We start from the raw sequence: 19,712 nt of genomic DNA on the forward strand, positions 1-19,712 counted from the left end.
GCAGCTGTAACCCCCAAACTGGCCACTGCACAGGGTGGCTCTGGTCCCGATTCAGTTTTGCTGTAGAAGGATGTGAGCCTCAAGCGGCTGGCTGTTTCTTTGTGGCCCTGCCAAAGGACAACACCAGCTCTGTTCTTTACCAGTCACTGGCAGACGCTGGGTCTCTGCCTGGCGGCCGGAGCCGCTCAGGCCTTGGTGAGGGTTTCCCGCAGATCTGATGTCTCTGCCCTGGGACTACAGGATGGGAGGAGAGGCTGTCTGTAAGCAGAGGATAAGGAAAGAATCCATGGGAGTCAGGTGGCTTTACAAGATGAGGATGCCTAAGAGGCAGGATGGCGGTAGTGGTTACAAGCATGTGTATGAATGTGCCTGTGTGTGTATATGTGTGCATGCATTTGTACATGAGCATGTGCATATGTGTATATGTGTGTGCACATGGTGTGTATGCATGCACGATGTGTGTGTATTGCATGTCGCATGTGCATGGTGTGTGTGTGTGTGTGTGTGTGTGTGTGTGTGTGTGTGTGTGTGTGTGTGTGTGTGTGTGTGTGTGTGTGTGTGTGTGTGTGTGTGTGTGTGTGTGTGTGTTTGCTTGCCAGGGGGAGAGGATCACTGCTTAGAAGGCAGGAGGGACTTCCTCCCCCACCTGGTTTTCCTCCCTTCTCTCCTGGTCCCTGTCATTCGCTCTAGTTCCCTATACCCTGGCCTTCAACACCTATCAGCTTGTTGTACCACAGCCAACTTGAATTTCTAGTTCATGTGCAACCCTTGATATGGAGCGTGATGAGAGAATTGTGTTTTCTCAGTCAGGACTGTGGCATTACGTTTCTCAGCAGGAAAGACCCTTCTAGATTCAGTGGCTGGGACGTTCAGCTTGAATTCCAGTCTCCTTTTGCTTACATTTCATAGTCAGGGATTGTGGAAAGAGCATATACACTCTGGTTCAAATTCTGGCCCTGCCTGTTAATCAGCTGTGTGACACTGGGCAGTTCTCTTAACCTTGCTGAGCCTCAGTTACCTCCTCTGTGAGATGGGATGATACCACTTGCTTTGCAGGATGGGTTGAAGAGAGATCAGGCGGGCAGAGCTCAGCCTCAGTAGGTGCTCAGTACCTGGAAAGGCCATCTCCTCCCAGAAGGAAACTCCTTTTTGGCGACGGGCAGGGCCTGAATGCTTGTCACAGCGCCTCTCCAGGTGACCCGTGAGTAGGCCCTCATGCACCAGAGTGAGTGCGAGTGACCTCTATTCCGCCAGCTCCCCTTCTTCATCCTTCAGCTCAGCTCACATGCGCTACTTCCCCGCGTCGTTTTCACCTTGCCCTCGGGTGGGCGGCATCCAGCGACCCCTCCTCTGCGCTCATGTCTCGGGGCACATGCGCGTGCACTGGTCCCTGATTTGCCTTGTCTCGGCCTCCGCTGGACCACCGGCCAGCCGGCGGCTGGGTTTTTGCTCGTCACTGCCTTACGTGAGAGTGGTGCATGTCAGTGATGACCGCCAAGTGTGACCCAAGGGCTAGGAGGAGGTGCCGCACGTTGATTTAACACAAAAAATACCGGATTTTCATTCCAGTCTGGCCTGTCAGCTGTGTGGCCTGGACGAGTCGTTCAGGCCCCTCTGGGGCTTCAGTTTTCCTTGTGTACTTTGGAGAGTTGCATCTGATCCCAGTTTTCCTTTTAAAATGTCACCTTTTCTCCCGCAAATCTGTGGGACCCAGATACATAAACCCGGCTCACAGATCAAGTGGGGCTGCTTTGGTTGGTGACGGGGGCCCAGCGGCCTCCCGGGAACCTGCCCCCTCCTCGCCTCCAACCTCCGGCGTCTGGGAGCCCATGGGACATGGCCAGGCAAGCCTCTCGCTCCTGTTCTGGGAGGTGGGCTGCATCTCTAACAGACCACAGGCCAATCCTGAGAAATTTCTCTGTCTTTTTTTTTTTCCTTCAAAGAATTAAACCTTTGACCTGAGCTTATGTTCTGACTGTATATTCCTCAGAGTGAAACATGCGTAGAGGAAGGCACCATAGAATGTTCTGTCTAGCAGTGCTCTAAGCAGTTGATAATTCTCCTGTACTTTGGAGCAGAATGGCCCTGGGGCGTTCAGACTGGGGGTCCCCTCCCTCTAGCCTGGTCCCCAAGCTGTAGGAGCGTGTTGCTACTTGTCTTTATGTCTTCCAAGTCTGGGGCATGTCTTTGCTTTTTCCCCATCAGCTGATGGAATTGGGATTTCCTGCTAAAAGAAAGATGGGACCTGGACATGGGGAGCTCATCTTTGAGGCCAGAATAAGTCACTGTCATTTTAGTGACCATCTGTTTTTGTCCCATGAGCAGAAAATCTGGCAGAACTTTAAGGGGGCTGGGACACAGGATGGGGCATTACAGTGTGGCACAAAGCCACACAGTGTGGTCTCCGTGGTCACGGCCTGGGGTTCACAGCTTGCAGCTCACTCGTGCTTGCCCAGAGGCCTCCATCTGTAAGACGGGAGTACTGACCATTAGGGCTGTGGGGAGACTAAATGAATAGTGTGCACGGTATGCATGGCACACGAGTTCTCAAGGGATTTGGGCTGTTAGTAGTATGAGGGCATCCGGGGAGAGGTGCGTGTTGGGAGGAAGAGATTAGACCCTTAGCATTGGGGGTAGAGCAGAAGGAGGGTGCTGTAAACTGAATGTTCCCCCCAAATTCATATGTTGAAATCCTAACCCCCTAATGTGATGGTATTTGGAGGTGGGGCCTTGGGGAGATGTTTAGGTCATGAGGGCAGAGCTGCCATTTATGGGATCAGTGCCCTTATCAAAGAGACCCCAGGGAGCTCCCTTGTCACGTGAGGTTAAAGTTAGAAGATGGCTGTTTCTGAACTAAGAAGCAGACCCTCACCACACGCCGACTTGCTGGCCCTTTGGTCTTGGACTTCCAGTCTTTAGAGCTGTGAGACATGCATTTCTTTTGTTTGTAAGCCACCCTGTCCATGATACTCTGTTCTAGCAACCCACACAAACTTGGAAGGTGTCTAAGCACAGAGTCTGAGGTGGTGTGATATCAGGCAGTGTTTTCCAAAAGCCATCTGCAGTCAGGTCCAAAAGTATCTGGACCTGACTGCACTTAGTGTCACCTAGAAAGTTTGTCGAAAATGCAGATTCCCAGTCCCAGCCCTAGGTATTTGGGGTTTTAGTGGCTGAGATTCTGTAGTTTTACCCAGTGTCCCAAGATGATTCTTACCAATGGCTAGAACAGGAAATTGACATTTGGAGTCAAAAAACAGCTTTGGAATCAGAACTTGGAGCCTGAAATTTCAGTTCTTAGCTCACCGTGGGTTGACCTTCTCTAAACCTGTTTCTTCATCTGTGAAGTGGGGAGAATCCCTGTCCTACCTCCCTTGCAGGGTTGTTTGAAGGCTCATATAAGACAGGGAATGGGAAAGAGCTTTGCAGACGACAGCACTGCACACGTATGTTTCATGTTAGGAGTGGGAAAGACAACCTCCACGGTTTCCAAGGCTTCCTGCTGCCTTCGACTCTCTCCACCAGGGTGCCACAGGTGCACACACATGAAACCTCAGAGCGTTTCTCCTGCACGCGGGAGGAGCGCCTTATCCGGTAAAATCAGAACCTGTGAGGGCCCCTCACTCTCAGCGGTCCTTGGGCTATCGGGTCATCTCAGGGAACTCAGGGGTCCTTGGGCTATCGGGTCATCTCAGGGAACTCAGGGTGGCTCCAGGAAGTTTCTTCAGAGGTGTATTTAGTATATGTTCCATTATTCATTGGTTGCAGTTAAAACTGCTTTATCCTTCCAAAAAGACACCATGGAAGTCAATAGTGACGCTTAGGAAGGCAGACTTGAGATGCCGGACTGGAAGTTAGGACTTCAGGTCAACACATTAGCTCTCGAATCTAAGGGACAGGGCAAGCAGAGGTGGATCAGGCCCTGATCTCGCCTTGAGGACCCTCGGTGTTCAAAATGATGGTGAACGTTTCGGGAGTACTGCCCACGTGTCAGATGTTCTCTGGGCTCCTGACGTGTCATCTGATGTCAGTACTGCAAGGGAAGTATGAACCGGACCTCCACTTGAGAGAGGAACGACTAAGGCCCAGAGGAGTTAAGTCAGAGTCCCACATCGAGGGGAGAAGCAGGGATTTGGACATTTGGATGGGGGCAGTCTGGCTCCAGAGCCCATGCTCTGTCTTGTTTGGTGGGGGAGGGAGATGTGACCGTGACTTAGCGATAAGCATGATGGGAGACTCGTGCCTTTGTCACTCCTTGTCCCCAGGCCTGCTCCTGACGGCTTCCTGAGCTAGACAGTGGGGCCCTCATCTTGTGAAGGAAGGTAGCTCGGTGACTAGCTGCCCACCTTCACCCCCCTCCCTGGGTGCCGGGTAACCCTTCAGTCTGATCCTTGCCCTCCCTGTGGCGCTGCGGGTTCCTGCAAGAGATCAGAAGGAGAGAGACGCTACTTCTTGCTTGTTGTTGTTTTTTTTTGATGTGGACCATTTTTTAAAGTCTTTATGGAATTTGTTGCAATATTGCTTCTGTTTTATGTTTTGGTATTTTGGCCACGAGGCATGTGGGATCTTAGCTCCCTGATCAGCGATCGAACCCACACCCCCTGCATTGGAAGGTGAAGTCTTAACCACTGGACCGCCAGGGAAGTCCCATTCGTTTTTTTTTTTTTCGGCTGCCCCCAGGTACCTGGTAGAAATCCAAGCCTCTCACCTTAGGGGCTTGTGGCCAGTCATCGCAGTTCCATGCAGGAGACCCAGCCCAGTGTCTGAACCTTGTTATACTGACAGAACTGTTGTCTCTTCCCACCTCAGTCATATTACAAAGCTCTGTGAGATTCCTCTAATCTAGCCTTGGGAGGTGGTGCAACCCCTCCCAGTTCCTGTTTCGCTTTTTTACTGATTGCAACCAGGAGTAATTATGGCAAATATAAGACTTTACTAAGCTTATCGTGTGCTGCTGTAACCATTTTATACGTGTTAGACTCTAAATCTTCTCAACAGTTCTAGGAAGGAGGGAGTTTTTTTTTCTTTATCATGATTAATGTAATCCTCCAACACTTTCTATTGATTATTTAAGGTATTCCTAAACTGTACTGTTTGTTTAGGAAAACCAGTCCTCTTGTTCAAAGCCTTAACTCTAACTTTATTATTATTATTATTATTGTTGAAGTATAGTTGACTGACTTCAGAAATAAGTTGATTACTTATTGTTGAAGTATGGTTGTGTTAGTTTCAGGTGTATAGCAAGGTGATTCAGTTATACCTATATACATATATCTGTTCTTTTTCAGATTCTGCTGTATTGTAGGATATTACAAGATGTTGGGTAGAATTCCCTGTGCTATACAACAGGTCCTTGTTGTTTATTTTATATACAGTAGTGTGTATCTGTTAACCCCAAACTCCTAGTTTATCTGTACCCCCCTTTCCCCTTTAGTAACCATAAGTTTGTTTTCCATGTCTGAGTCTATTTCTGTTTTGTAAATAAGTTCATTTGCATCATTTTTTAAGATTCCACATATAAGTGATATTATATGATATTTATCTTTCTCTGTCTAATTTACTTCACTTAGTATGATCATCTCTAGGTCCATACATGTTGCTGCAAATGGCATTATTTCATTCTTTTTTATGGCTGAGTAATACTCCATTGTATATATGTACCATGTCTTCTTTATCCATTCATCTGTTCATGGACATTTAGGTTGCTTCCATGTGTTGTTTAATTGTAAACAGTGCTGCTGTGAACATTAGGGTGCATGTATATTTTCGAATTAGAGTTTTTGTCTTTTCTGGATATACACCCAGCAGTGGTAGCTCTATTTTTAGTTTTTTAAGGAACTTCCGTACTATTCTCCATAGTGGCTGCACCAATTTACATTCCTACCAACAGTGTAGGACGGTTCCCTTTTCTCTACAAGGAGGGACTTTTTTTATCCCCATCTTACAGGTGAGCAGATTGAGGCACAGAGAGGTTAAATCACTCTCCCAAAGTCACAGAGCAAGGGCGTAGAGCCAGGCTATCTTTTGATCCTGGGTACACATGCAGTGTGCCGGTGTAGATGGTATGCTTCTGTGTGGGTGTGAGAAGGGGCGAGCCCCCGGCACTCCTGGGGATAAATGTGCAAAGCAGCCAATGCAACAGCACGCTCCCCGTCTAGGGCCCGCCCTCGGCTGGGTGGGCAGAGCAGCCCGGGGGTGACTGGGGGCAGCTGCTGAGTGGAAGTGAGTTGTTCTTCTTGGGTAGAGGGTTGGGCCCCAAGTTTCTCCAGGTGGGTTGGTTCCAGGTCACCTCTTCAGCTACACAGGAACAGAGCTTCATTTTGGAACGCACATAAGGGTCCTGTCTGTGGCTTCCTGTTGGTGTCATTGTCCCGGGTGAGGTGACTGACAGAGCCCCGTGTCATCCTTCTCTTGCCCATCATTCTCGGGACTAGAATTACTTAGGTATCAGACAGTGTATGATAGCTGTAGCACACACGCTCACAAGGTACATATGATACATTGGAGAACCAGCCCTGCATTTGAGTGAATCCCTGCTGTGCCGTGCTTGGCCCTGTGACCTTGGCTTATCAATCCCTGTGAACTCAGCCTGTCCAGCTACAGGATGGGGAGCTAATTAGTACCTACTCCTCCTAGAGCCACTGGGGGAGCTAGAGGTAGGAATTACCTGGAAAGCCCTTAGAACGGGGCCTAGTGCATGGTGAGTGCTCAGTAACGAGTACTGTCATCAGTCCAGCGTCGGCGATTGTCGTTGTTACTACCGTTACATCTGGGAGCGTTGCTGTGGGCCGTAGGTGAGACAGTGCTTGGCCCAGAGCAAGTGCTTATTAAGGGGTAGGTACTACTCTCTTTCTGTTACTGTATTTTACTGAATTCTTTTGTCTTCATTTGGTCCTCACTCTAGATCTGAGGGAAAGCTGGAATTCTTTTTCTCACTTGAAAAATGTTGAAACAGATGCAGAGAAACCCAAAATGTCTTGTTCCAGGTTTCCTAAAGAGTAAGGGTCACAGTCACATCTAAAATTCACAGTACTCAGGCTCAGAATCCTTCGTCCCTCCTCCCAACCGCCATGCATTCCTACTTTGGGATAAAGCATTGACGGCTCCTTCGAGGGGCCCTCCTGTTAGGCGGGAAAGAACGTTTTAAACCATATGAGCTACCAACTGCCTATTTGCAAAACGTTTTTCTGTCTGCCGTCTCAGTCTGATTCACTTTTTAGTCCTCTGAAGCCCATTTACTTTAAGACCCATTTCAAAGATGAGAAAACAGGTTCACAGAGGTTGAGCTTCCTGCCTGCAGTCATGTGGCAGGTCGGACTGGGGCCAGGTCTTCTGGTTTCTAGTTCCCTTGTGTGGATTTGAAGGGAGCTCCTTTAAGCCCAGAGGAGGCTTGGGACTTCCCTGGTGGTCCGGAGGTTAAGACTCCACGCTTCCGCTGCAGGGGGCGCGGGTTCGATCCCTGGTCGGGGAACTAAGATCCCACATGCCGCGCAGCATGGCCACAAAAACAAAAGGCTTGCGTGTTCCAAGAAGCTCCTCCCTCCATGGAGCATAGTGCTTCCTTCCCCGTCTTTGCCTCCCTGGCCACCCTGGCCGCTCCGATTGCCTGTGAGGTCACTGCCTCTGATACTAGCTCTGTCCGCTCTTGTAACTGATGACTCCTGGTGAGCCAGCCATGACCTAGAGCCCAGACTCGCCTCACTTCTCAGGGCACGGACCCCTTTGGACATCCCCAGCCTCGTTTCCTGGTGTCTGACCCCCGACCATCCCTGGGTCCAGCTTCCGTGCTCTCGTCCCGGAGCCCCCAGCTTGCTGTCACCTGTCCACCGTGTGGCTGAGCTCAGACTTGTGCCCATCACGTCCCACTGCCTGTAGATCAAGGCCGGATACCCAGAGATGAAAGAGGAGGGTGCGCAGAGGACAGCTGTCACTTAGAGACAGAATGAGGTCAAGCTGGGCTGCAGAGCCAGTGTGGCGTGGCGCCGGGCAGGTGGCTCCGGGGCTGTGTCTCTTGGTGGGTGCCAGGGGATCTAGATTCTTGCAGGGACAGACCAGATCTGATGATACCAGCATGAAACTCCTTCCAGCTCCAAGCACCTGCTTATTTTTCTCGTTCCTCCAGCTTGTCTCGGAGAGGACTTTCTCAAAGACAGATCCACTGAGCCTGCTTGGCGTTGCCCTGGGGTGTATAGCTGGAGACGCAGCAAATGATCCGTGAAGGGATGGGATCTGTATCGACAGACACATGTTTATCCAGGTCAATTAGGGAAAATACGTTTTGCAACACTCCCCAGATAAGGCTTTGCAGCGAATAAGGAGTTTGAGCTGTGCAGCGCGAATGACAGCAACGTGAAATGAGACGAGAAGATAGTTTGCCAGGTTGCCTCCTGAGGAGAGCGCTGTATGGTCAGGAAGACAGGCGTGGTGACCCCTTGGACCAGAGGGCAGGATGCTCTCTAAACTGCTCTGCATGATGAAGGAGGGAGGGGTTTGCAGCTGGGGAGGGAGCGACTGGTTTACAAAGCTGGCCACCAGGTGGAGGAAGGGCAGGAGAGAGGGAGAGAAATAGCATTGCTGAGGTGAGAGGGGCCTAAGGAACGTAGACTGCCAGGTGGGGAACTTCCCAAGGGAAACTCAGGGTGTGCTGGCTGACGTGGGCCTTCCCTGTGAACACACACGCTGCCGTTAGAAATTATTAAGAAATCTCCTAATGCTTGGTGGGCAGCATCTCTTCTCTTTGCTCCCCTCGCCCCGGGAGGCCAGCCTGCATGGGCTCCTTGCCCTCTGGCTTCCTTTGGGTTTGGCCAACACGGAGGTTTGGGTTCGGCCAGTGGGGCGTCCCCATTTACATCTGGTCAGGGCATCAGGGGGAAGGAGGAGAGCGATGAGGGGGGATATTTGTTTTCCTACATCCTCATCACCTTGGGTGGGCTGTTGCTAATGACAGAGAAGCACATGGTCCCTGGGGGTGTCTTTGCACCCTGCCCACACCGTTGTAAAATTTCCCTCAATTAAACATTCCCTAAATGATCCTAATTTGAGCATGCTGGCTGTTTCCTGCCGGGACTCTGGCCAACCCACATGGGGTGAGTGCATTTCTCTTGGAGGTTTGTAAAGGGATGGCTTCTGCATCCCAGGCAAGAGGCTGAAGCAGGAGTTCACTCAGATGAAGGAAGAGCTGACTTGGGTTACAGCAAACACATTCAGAAGCCCTCCGGGGATCTGCTGGCATCCTGGCTGCCCCTTGCGGCCATGGTCACTTGGAAATGTGAGTCACAGAACATCAGAGTGGCTCCGGGAGGTCACCCAGGCTGGGACCCCTTGGGCCATTATGGAGTGGTCCTCCTTTGAGGGAGGCTGGGAACAGCCAGGATCTTAAGACACAGAGGGTGGGGAATTGAGATTAGCTGGGTGTGGTCGTTTCACTGATGTGGAAACTGAGGCTCTAAGTGGTTCAAGGTTACATGTCAAGTAGAAGACAGCATTGAAGGAGCTGGAGTGAAAACGGGGCCTGGCCCAAGATCAGAGGAGATGTCAGACGTAAATTCAGAATGGGGCCGCTGGGAGTTCCCCGGGTTTGATCCCTGGTCAGGAAACGAAGATCCCACAAGGTATGGCCAAAAGAACAAAACAAAAAAAACACCAAAATAAAAAACCCACCCAGAGTGGAGCCCCCAGGTAAGGGAGGGGCAGAGCCAGGGCGTTTACAGGGCTTGCAGGGCAGGGCAGCTCAGAGGGCTCTGCGGTGCTGAGACTGAAAAGATGCTCCTCCCTTTTTCTTATTATAAAAGCAATTCAGATTCATTACAGGCCGTTTGAAAACCACAGCATAAAATAGAAACCATCCAGGATCTTACCACCTAGGCATACCGTAGTTACTATTTTGGTTTATTTCCTTAGAGGCTTTTTTCTTCCACAAAGTAGTTGTTCTGTTCTTATAACTTTGCATTCTTCTTCTTTCTCCTGGTGTTATGAGCAAACATTATAGATAAACATGATTTTTTAAGCTTTCAAAAATTTTAAATATCATATAAATTGACAAAATTTGTTTATGTAACTTTTCCTGTGACAGGAGGCATCTTATTTTTTTCTTTTCTAATTTTTATTTTTCTGTTATTGTAGATACATATATATATGATATCTATATATGCACATATATAACATATATTGTTCAATATATAATATATGTTGAATATAAAATATATATTGAATATATAATATATATTGAATATGTAGTATATATTGTTCAGTACACATATATATGCGCATGGCCTTTGATGCCGTCATTCCACTTTTAAATTCTGAATGAAGGAAATAATCAGATAAACACAAAGTTTGTGTGCAGCACTGTATGTCGTTTTTGCAGTCTCCTGTTGTATGCTGATGTCATGCCTTGCAGAGGAGCTGTACTAGCCCCATTTCAACTGCCTGTCAGCCAGGAGGGTGCAGGTCTCCAGGTAGCTTTGCCTATGGGGAATTTGGTACAACCTCTCCTCAGGGCCTGGCCCCGCCCCCAGGCCCCAGCCCCGCCTCCCCCAGGTCCCACCTCCATAGGTCTTGAAGGGGAGCCAAATGCCTGTCGTGAGGTGCGGTGGGTGAGAGCTGCTCTGCTTCCAAGAGTAATACGTATCCGTTTTCTACTTTCCAGATGTTTCTTCTCTCTGGGGCCAATTCCATGGCTCCCTGGAAAGTGATATGATGACCTTGGGCTTGAGCCCAAAGAACACAGGAGATTTTTGGCAGGTTGAGAGTGGGTTGGTGCCAATCCACTTAGAACAAAAAACACTGTATGTTGTGCTCACGTGGCAGAACGTGTCTGCACCTGCCTCCCATGGGCTCGGGCATACCAGGAGACTGAGGGGGCAGCCAATCCCCATGGAGGAGAAGCAGCGGGATGTGTTGTAGAAAGAATTCATGGGTGGGAGTTTTATGAGAGAGCAGGCACGCACTGGCAGTGGAATCAGGACACCTGGGCTGTAGAGACCGTTGGTGCAAAATCAGTGGTCACGTCAAAAGCAGGTATTTGAGACTTTGAGTCTCAGTTTCCTCACCTGTGTGGGTTAGTGCTGGAAGGGTTTCTAGGGCCTTTTCCATTGAGTGCACATGCACTCACGCACGCATGTGTGCAAGCACACACGCGTCCAAAATATATGTTCTAAAAAAAAAAGAAAACAAAATATATGTTCTATTGTATAATCCACTTGCTGGATAGTAGCTAGATCCCAGCTCATTCACCTGTAATTTTCAGCTTCCTCCTGCTGCCCTGGTGCTGTAAATGCACTTGGTGGATTCTTAGTAGCCGCTATGGAAACCCAGGGCCACCTTTCCCTTAACAAAGCCCTCTTCCTGTGAGTGCCCGCCGTGGCCCCATCGTTTCTCTTGGCTGGGTAGAGTTCATTTTAATGAACTCTAGAGTTTATTTAATTTTAATCAAATGAGTTTATTTTACTATTTTAATAGTAACTCAAAATACAAGTGAGAAAGTTGATTCTCAGAGCTTGTGTTTGGATTTATCCAGGGTTTATGCAATTACACTCCATTACTTTTCCCTCTGAGCACCGGCAACTTGGAGTTGCTGGATGTGTCCATCTTACAGATGTGGAAACTGAGGCTGAGAGAGGGGACGTGTCTAGCCCAAGAATGCCCACCCAGTGAGTGGTGGAGCCAGGACTAGCGTGTAAATCTCCAGGTTCCAGACTGGCGCTCTCCTTATTTTACCTGTGAATGTTTTCTGGGAGTCCTTACAACTCAGAAGCAGATGGGAGTAGTGGGGAGGGGGCTGCGTGTGGTTCAGAGCCTCATCCACTGGGGGCTTTTGAAGCAATTCCAAATCGGACTAAACACCAGTGGTGTTCACCAAGCAGCCTGCCCTATTCATTCTCTTATTCTCTCATTCATTTATCCATCCAGCAAACGTGAGATGAGTGCTTATTTTCTCTTTGGCCCCATGCTTAAGTGAGTTACCTCGTGTCTTTCTAATACATTCCCTGCCCTTGCCTTTCTTCCTTTCTTAAATTACCCAGAATCTTTGTATCACTTTCTATCAAGGAGCCCCAATAGGTGCAGGGGGTTTATACCATCTAGTGGTGAAACAGCTTTGGAAGGTTTTAGGCAGGGGAGTCTCTGGGGCAGATTTGAGTGTTATATAGGTCAGGATGGTGCCGAACAGTGGATGGCTTGGTTCCTGTGGGGATAGGGGTGGGAGATAGGAGGCAGGTAGATTGGTTAGATAGTTTTGATGACCGGAAAAGAAATGCTAAAGGCCTAAGCTAGGTCAGTGATTGATTGCATTAAAGGCGGGAATTTGTCATGGTTAAGAGCTTGGTCTCTGATGGCAAACCTGGGTTCAAATCCTGACTCCACCACTTACTTGGTGTGTAAACATGGGCGAGTCACTTAACCTCTCCAAGTCTGTTTCATTATCTCTAAGATAGGCTGGATGCGATTATCTCTGCTTGTGGAGTGTTGGGAGGATTTAATGAGATAAGTGCCTGGCTCTTAGGAAGCATTCAGTAGATGCCATCCATTGCTGACGGTGATGCTAGTGAAGATGACGGTAATGGTGATAATGATGGTGGTAACAGGAATGGGGATGGCAAGTGGAGTTTGAAAGAAAAGTCAGGGATGACTCCTGGAGTTGTAGGCCTGGCGACCGAGAAAATAAAACCCAAATAGAATATATTCAGATGGTTCTATACTTTTGTAGAATTTGAAAAGTTGGCTGTGGGATATCTTAACCCCAGTCAGCGAAGATGCCTTCCCTGTCCTCTCTGGTCTCTGTGCACTGTCCCTTGTGTTGGGTGGAGGTGGGGCAGCTGCTGGAGGGGCCCGTGCAAACTTCATTAGCTCCATGTTAATTGTGTCTGTTTCTTCACACTTTGCAGAACACCTGAATTATATTTGCTGAACATTTCTTTCCCTTGTCTTACGGTTGTGCATGGGACGCCAGCATCATTTCCATACATGGAAAGCGGCTGCAGAATTAGACATGATGAAAATCAAAGTTGTTCTATCTTAGGTAGATCTTGTTGTCTGCAAGGACCCCAAACCTGAGGTTTGCTCTCTGTTTGTTAAAAGGGAAATTAGCTATTCTTAGAATTAAAGACTTACTGGCAGCAAAGTGAGACTTTTCCTTGCAGTAACCAGCATGATTTGGAGAGAACTGACGATGAGAATGGTAAATCTCCTGCTGTGTGAGCCAGTGTCATTTCATGCTGGGTCTGTGGACCACCCAGAGCCATCCCTGAGCTGCCAGTGGAATTCACCCTACACCAGGGACAGTCCTGTCCTGAAGTCAGGCTGTCCTATCACCACACCACATGGCTGCATGATTCAGGACCTCTGGAAATTGACATTGACAGGTGGATGCAGGTAAAAATAAGCTCAGGATTAATCAGCGTGGCCTGCCGGCCTGGCTTCCTCAAGCAGGCAGAGGGAGGCATCATCACACAAGCCTTCTATTTAGAGAAGGCATCTGAGCAACTGGGTTTGGATGGGCCAGGCTCTGTGGAGGGGTTGCTGGAATCTCCAAATCAGGCTTGCTGGTGACGTCGCTGGAGCCAGGGTACAATAGCCCTGCTCCGAGACCACCACGGAGCGATTAAAGGGACGGGAGACCCGCCACATCTTCTAGGAGCTTCCCCAGAGGTACTCCCTTCCTATGAAGGAGGCTGAAACCAGCACCTTGGTCTCCTGGAAAAGAGAAGTGAGGATGAACGACGCTTTGGCCGTGTCTTTAATGAGCGCTTTTCTCAATTCCGCTCAATCGGAATGTGCTCACATGCCCTCCAGAAAGACTAATAAGCGCTAACATAATCACGGACCCCAAAATTGACCTTTGCATCCTTTACAGATTCTCTTTCTAGGCTGTGACGTTAGCGGTGATGCTCAAAATATTGGCAACATCTCCTTTCTAAATCTTTAATTAGAATAAATTCCAAACATATCCAAGAGTAGAGAGAATGGTAAGTATAATGAGCCCCTTGCACCCGACACCTGATCTCAGCAATTATTAACGCAGGGCCAGTCTCGTTTCTTCTCTTACCACCTCCCTCCTTCTGTTAATCCCACTGGGTTATTTGGAAGGAAATCCTAGAATTGTGTTATTTCATCCACAGATACTTCTGAATGTACAATATTAGACGGAACCATATGCAATCGCTAATCGGCAAACATATTTCTGTATAGTTGGTTTGCTTGAGTGAGGATTTGAACGTGGTCCTTCATGTTGCTGCTTCTCCTCCCACCACGTGTCGTGTCTCCATCCTTTTTCTCATGTCCCCCACGTTTATAGTCATTCCAAGATGGGAATTTGGGAAGGAGGTAGATTTGTCTTTGGAACCCCCAAGCTCTTCTGGGGGTTATCTGCTCTGCGGACTTCCCACCCACCTCCTTTACCTGCTTAGGAACTTTGATTCCCAGCAAATTCTGATCCCCTGAAAAAGAAGAGGATCCAGGGATGAGAGAGCCAGTGGATTGCTTGGTAGAAGGGCCTCCTTGGTACTTCTGGGCCTAGTGGGGCTGACAGTTCTGTTTAAGAATTGACTGAGGCCTCGGCACTGCTCTGTGACCCTCGCCAAGTCACTTAACCTCTCTGGGCTTTAGTTGCCTCAAATGCGGCAAGAGAGAATATCTGTTCACTGGTTATTCCTTTCTTTTCCTACTGTTAGACTCGAATCACTGTAGCAGAATGCCTAGCACGCAGGGAGTGCTCACTCATCCGCTGGGTGAGTGGGTCAGATGCCCAAGACGCGCCAGTCCTGCCCCACTTCAGGATGTTTCTCGTCCTACTCCTGGCTGTGGGGCATCTCCCATATCTGACTTTGCTTGGCAGATTGAGGAGAAAACAACTGCATACAACAGTGGAGGGAGAAGAGGTAGGCAGGGATGTTGGAGGCCACGTCCCCAGTGTCCTTGACTGGACGTCCCCTTCCTGGGTGACAGCCTGTATCCCAGCACTCAGCTCTATTTCGGTTGCCGTTTGGCATGGGTCGCCTTACAGGGTCCTGGGCTCTCGGGGACAAAAGGCCAAAATCTGCTACAAGAATGGTAATTTGAGGACCCTTGGCGCCCTGCCCCTGGGGCTTCGGTGTTCTTGGGACAAGTCAGTGCTGATATCATGGACTTAATTACTTTCTAGAGCACGTAGGGCCCTTGTCTCTGGTCTCCAGCCGGTGTGAGGCCCCAGGGAGCCTAATTTAGGAAAAGGAAGCAGTGGGATGGCAGCTGTTGAAAGTGCTTGGCTCCTGCCTTTAGCCAGGGAATTTAAGGGAAAGGCCTTTGGAGACATGCCGCTCAAGAGAGAGGTCTTCCCTCCCGAGGTCTCCCAGGAAAGGCTCAACTCGGAGATGAAAGGTCCCACAGAGGTCATCTTGGCTGGCCAGTACCCTTCCCAACACCCCTAAGGAGGTGGTCATTCTTCTTGTACTTGATTACTTCCAATGACGGGGAACTCATTCTCTCTGGAGACAACTTGAAGTGCTAGACAGCACCAACCTGACTTCTGACAGGCCAGTTTGCCTTGATGCCACTTCCGTTGCCCTGGTTTCACCCTGTGGAGCCACAGGGAACCCACTAAAATCCCTCTTCATTGTGACAGCCCTTCAGATATTGGAAAGCTGCTCTCCTGTCCCCTCTGAGCTGCTTCTCCAGACTAAACATAGCTCTTGCTGCCATCGCTCGTATGACATGACTTCAGTCCACCCCACTGTCCTCATCATTTTCCTGTGGATGGGTACCAGCTCTTTGCTGTCCTTCTGAAAGCGTGAGGCCCTGGAGGCGCTGCTCGGAGCAGAGAGAAGCCGGGCACTTCCTTTATTCCGACTCTCGCGTAGCTACGGTCACAGCCCTGCTTGGCAGACACCCCGGCTCTGGACACACAGCACAACCCCCATGCCTTTCTCACACACGCTGCTGCTGTCAAGTGCTCCGCCCCCTCTGGGATTTGGGCAGCTGCATTTCGGGGCCCAAGTACAGGGCTCCCAAGCATCTGTCCCATTAAAGTTTCGCCTTGTTGGATTCATTCTCTTCAGGCTGTCTGGATATTTTTGGGTCCTAATTCTCTTGAGGTTGGCAGCCCCTCTCAGCTCTGTGCTGTCCACACCGTGGATGAGCACGCGGCTGTGCTCGCCCCGTGGCTGAGAAACACGATCTGTGGGGCTGGGCACGTGCGTCCCTGTCAGGCTCTGGTGAAGCCATCATTCAGCGCCCTTTTGCTGGGTGGTCATTCAGCACCTTACAGGCCGGACATCAAGTAGCTCCCGTTTCTTCACCCACCCACGGGTGCTTGGGGAAGCCGGGCTGTGAACCAGGTAGTCTGTGTGTATGCATAACCCCCGCCAAAGTGACTTGTCGTTGTGTTAAAGCAGGGAGGGCGTCGTCCTGTGCACGGTTAGCTGTGCTATTCCTGGTAGCCCTCGCCATCTGTCTGGAGGACCAGGTCTTCAGGTGGCCCTGGAACCCAGAGGGAGGCAAGCCCGACACAGCCGCCGCCTGTGTGGGTCCTGGGGCCTCAGGTCACCAGGAAGGGCTGGGTCGGGGGTGACCGATGCAGGGAAAAGGGAGCCTCCTGCCTACAGGTCTGTTCACGTGTGGAACCTTTTCCAGGGGTTGGACTCAGTGGTTTTATAACTAGAGTGACTGTAGGTCTCACATTTCTCGGGTTTATTTTTTCTTGCTCCTTCCCTCCTTTTCCGCTTTCCCTGACTTCCTTTCCTTTTTCTCCTTTCTTTCAGTGCCCCCATCCCCAGCGCCCCCAGCACAGTTTGTCTCTGTACTCGCCATCACCCAAGATGCCTCTGTCCTCCAGGTTGCAGGCCATTGGGTGAGGCACATGTCAGTCACCAGCATCCATGACCCGGTGCGAGGCGGGCCCAAGGTGTCACAGGATGCTACGGGAACGCGGGGTTTCTGGGTAATCCCAGTGTCTGAAGTTCTGTCCCGTGGGCTTCGTAAACCGTTGAACTCTCCCTGGAAGTATCACACTTTGGTGTCCAAATGACACCTTCCTAGATTGACTTCACACTTGAAGGAGAATAAAATTCATCTGTTAGACTCTGAGCTTGTTTTTTGGTTTAGAAAATGTGTCCCTGTAATAGGTGACCTTAAAGTCAGCCCAGGTCATTTTGGGATTCAGAATGCTTTTGAATTTGGGAACAAAGCCTGATAAACTATAGGTCACTGTGATAAGTTGAAACCAGGATCTCCTAGGTTGCTAGGAGCCTGGGAGAGCCAGGAACTCTTAGGACCTTATGGAAAGAATACAGATTCTCACATCAGTCTTGGGTTTGTATCGTGGCTCTTCCTTTCACTGTCTGTGTGACCTTGAGCCTCTTAACCTCTCTGAGCCTCAGTTTTCCACATCTGTAAAATGGGGGTAGTACTTTGCAGTATTAACTGTGAGGATTAATTGAGTTAGTGCAGTTTCTGGTATATAGCAGACATTGTATTTATAACTTCACTCTTATGCCTCTAATAACACTGTGAGCTCTTTCAGAAAATCTGACTCTTCTAAAAAGAAAACAAAATGTTGGAGAACATGAATAATATAGATCCCATAGGGTGCTTGAATTATGGTTTCAAAGTGATTTCTGATTTGTGTTTTTTATGCAGGTAACTGTAAATTGGCCTTTCTTTGCTCTTAGGTTTTGTTAGAGTCTTTTCAGAGGGGAAAGTACAACTGCCTCTCAAAAGAAAAATGCAGGCCTTGCCTTTGTTTGGGACAGCTGGACACCACGGAGCAGAGGTCTGGGAGTTTGTCCTGATGACAGCGACAGGTGGGCCAGGGCTTGCCCTGACCTGTGCTATGAGAATGGGGGAAATCAGGGCGCCCCCGGGGGTGCTGAGCTAGAAGAGCTTTTGCATGGCTAGGACAAGAGGACAGATCAGTGCCACGGAGTGCCACACAGGAGGGACTTGGGGTTTTGCCATTGACTTCTCCTGGGCTCCTGTCTAGGGTTTGGGGTGGAGGAGTATCAAAGTGGGGACTTCCTCGTGCTCCTCTGACCTTCACCTCCCTCCCCCGTTTTCAAGGCCAAGATCTGAGTTCCATGTTCTCCATCCCAGCCACCATCCCCACTTATCTCCTCCCAGGACTCAGCGCAGCCTGGCTGCCAGTTCGCCGGAGGTCAAACGGACCCTTGTCTGAGGGTCATTACTCTCCTGGAGTCACCTCCTTCCTTCCCCTTGCTCCCGGGTCCCGGCCGTGCACCATTTTATTAGCATTTCCCAACTCCGAATTCCATGACACGGTCAGCCCATGCCATTCCTCACTGGGCCAAGGCAGCAGATTTCATCCTATTTATAGGATGAGGCACTTCAGACCTGGCAGCCACAATGGACTTTGTTTTCTTTCCTCTTTTTTCTTTATTCTCTGAGGTTTTAGAAGTAACTGTTCCCACAAGTGATATGCAAATATATTCTCACCAGAAAAGATTTTAAAGATAGAGAGATGGAGAAAGAAAACAGTGAAATATTTAGGTTACACTTGCTTCTATTCTGACTGTGCACAGTCTGTAAGTTTCCTTCCAGTCTTTCTTCTAGGCATTTATATACGTATCTGTGTAAGTACAAGCAAATACATGTGTGTATAGGTAGTCAGGAGTTTCGCCTTGCCCCAGGGGAGGTCTGACCTTTACCCTCGGCTCCTGGGAGGCGATCTTTGTTTGCCTGGGTCAGCCAGACAGTAACAGTGGGATTTAGGGTGGGGCTGGCCATTCCAGAAAGACCAACAAGGTGATTTAGGGTGGGTAGGTCAGTCTACCAGTTGACCTGAAGATTAGACCAACCACGGGGCAGTCAATCAATTAATCAATCAGCTCTAATGGCGCCACAGTGAACGTCCTCAACTCTGAGGCTTGGGTGAGCTTCCCTTGCTGGTGACCTCTGCATGTCGTCCCATGTCAACGTCGGGCGAATAAACTGCCCATGACCCCGTGCAAAGGGGGCAGTGGAAGCTCCACGCTTGGCATTTCTCATGGGCTCTGCCTTACGCACTTCCTCTCCTGGCTGATTCCAGTCTGTATCTTCTCCTTGTAGGAAACCATACCTGTGAGTCTAAGAGCTTTCATGAGTTCTGTGGGTTCTAGCAAAGTGTTGAACCTGAGGGTTTCGGGAACCACTCCAAGTTTGCAGCTGGTGTCAGAAGTGAAGGTGGTCTTGGGGACAGTGCCCTCTAACTCTATATTTGACTTACACTCATCGCAGTGTGTGAATTTACATGTATGTGTGTGTGTTGAAAAGTGCATAATTGGGAATTCTCTTCATAGTTCTGGGACGTGAATCCTTTCATCTTTCATATGCTAGGAGACCTTCTTTAAGGCTCCTGTGTCTTACTTAATGTGTAAAATGGGGTTAATAGCAGCACAGACATCCATAGGGCTGCTCTGATGAGCAGATGAATATTTGTAAAGCTCTTAGGACAGTGACTGCCATGGAGTTAGAGCTACATAAGTGACGCTGATGGTGATGATGATGATTTCCACATCAGATCATTGAAATCTAGCTTATTGCTTTTATCAGCTGATGAAAGGATATCACTTCTGTTAGTTCCCTCTGGGCTTCCCACAAAGACAGTAGTAGGTTGGGGGCTGGGCTGCTTTATGGGAAAGTAGTCTTTCTGCATGACAAGGTGGGGTGAATTAGCCAGCTGGTCTCGAGCAAGTATTGATCAAACACCGATCATCTATTGAGCAAACATTAATTTGCCCCCTCTCTGT

The 19,712-nt window shown here is 49.3% G+C and overlaps 1 protein-coding gene across 2 annotated transcripts in view; it reads left to right on the top strand.

The window, feature by feature from the left end:
- SSUH2 (ssu-2 homolog) overlaps positions 1 to 19,712 on the top strand; it is a 45,734-nt gene that overhangs the window by 25,855 nt on the left and 167 nt on the right. The window contains exon 13 of one of the 2 annotated variants that reach the window (XR_009542707.1): positions 16,731 to 16,926. The exons of the other annotated variant lie outside the window; for it this stretch is intronic. The gene's annotated coding sequence lies outside the window, so the exon portion shown is untranslated. Of the gene's footprint in view, positions 1 to 16,730; positions 16,927 to 19,712 lie in introns of those variants that run through there. 2 annotated transcript variants of the gene reach the window in all.

This window comes from Lagenorhynchus albirostris, chromosome 10 (assembly GCF_949774975.1).
Source record: "Lagenorhynchus albirostris chromosome 10, mLagAlb1.1, whole genome shotgun sequence".
Lineage (NCBI taxonomy): Eukaryota > Metazoa > Chordata > Mammalia > Artiodactyla > Delphinidae > Lagenorhynchus > Lagenorhynchus albirostris.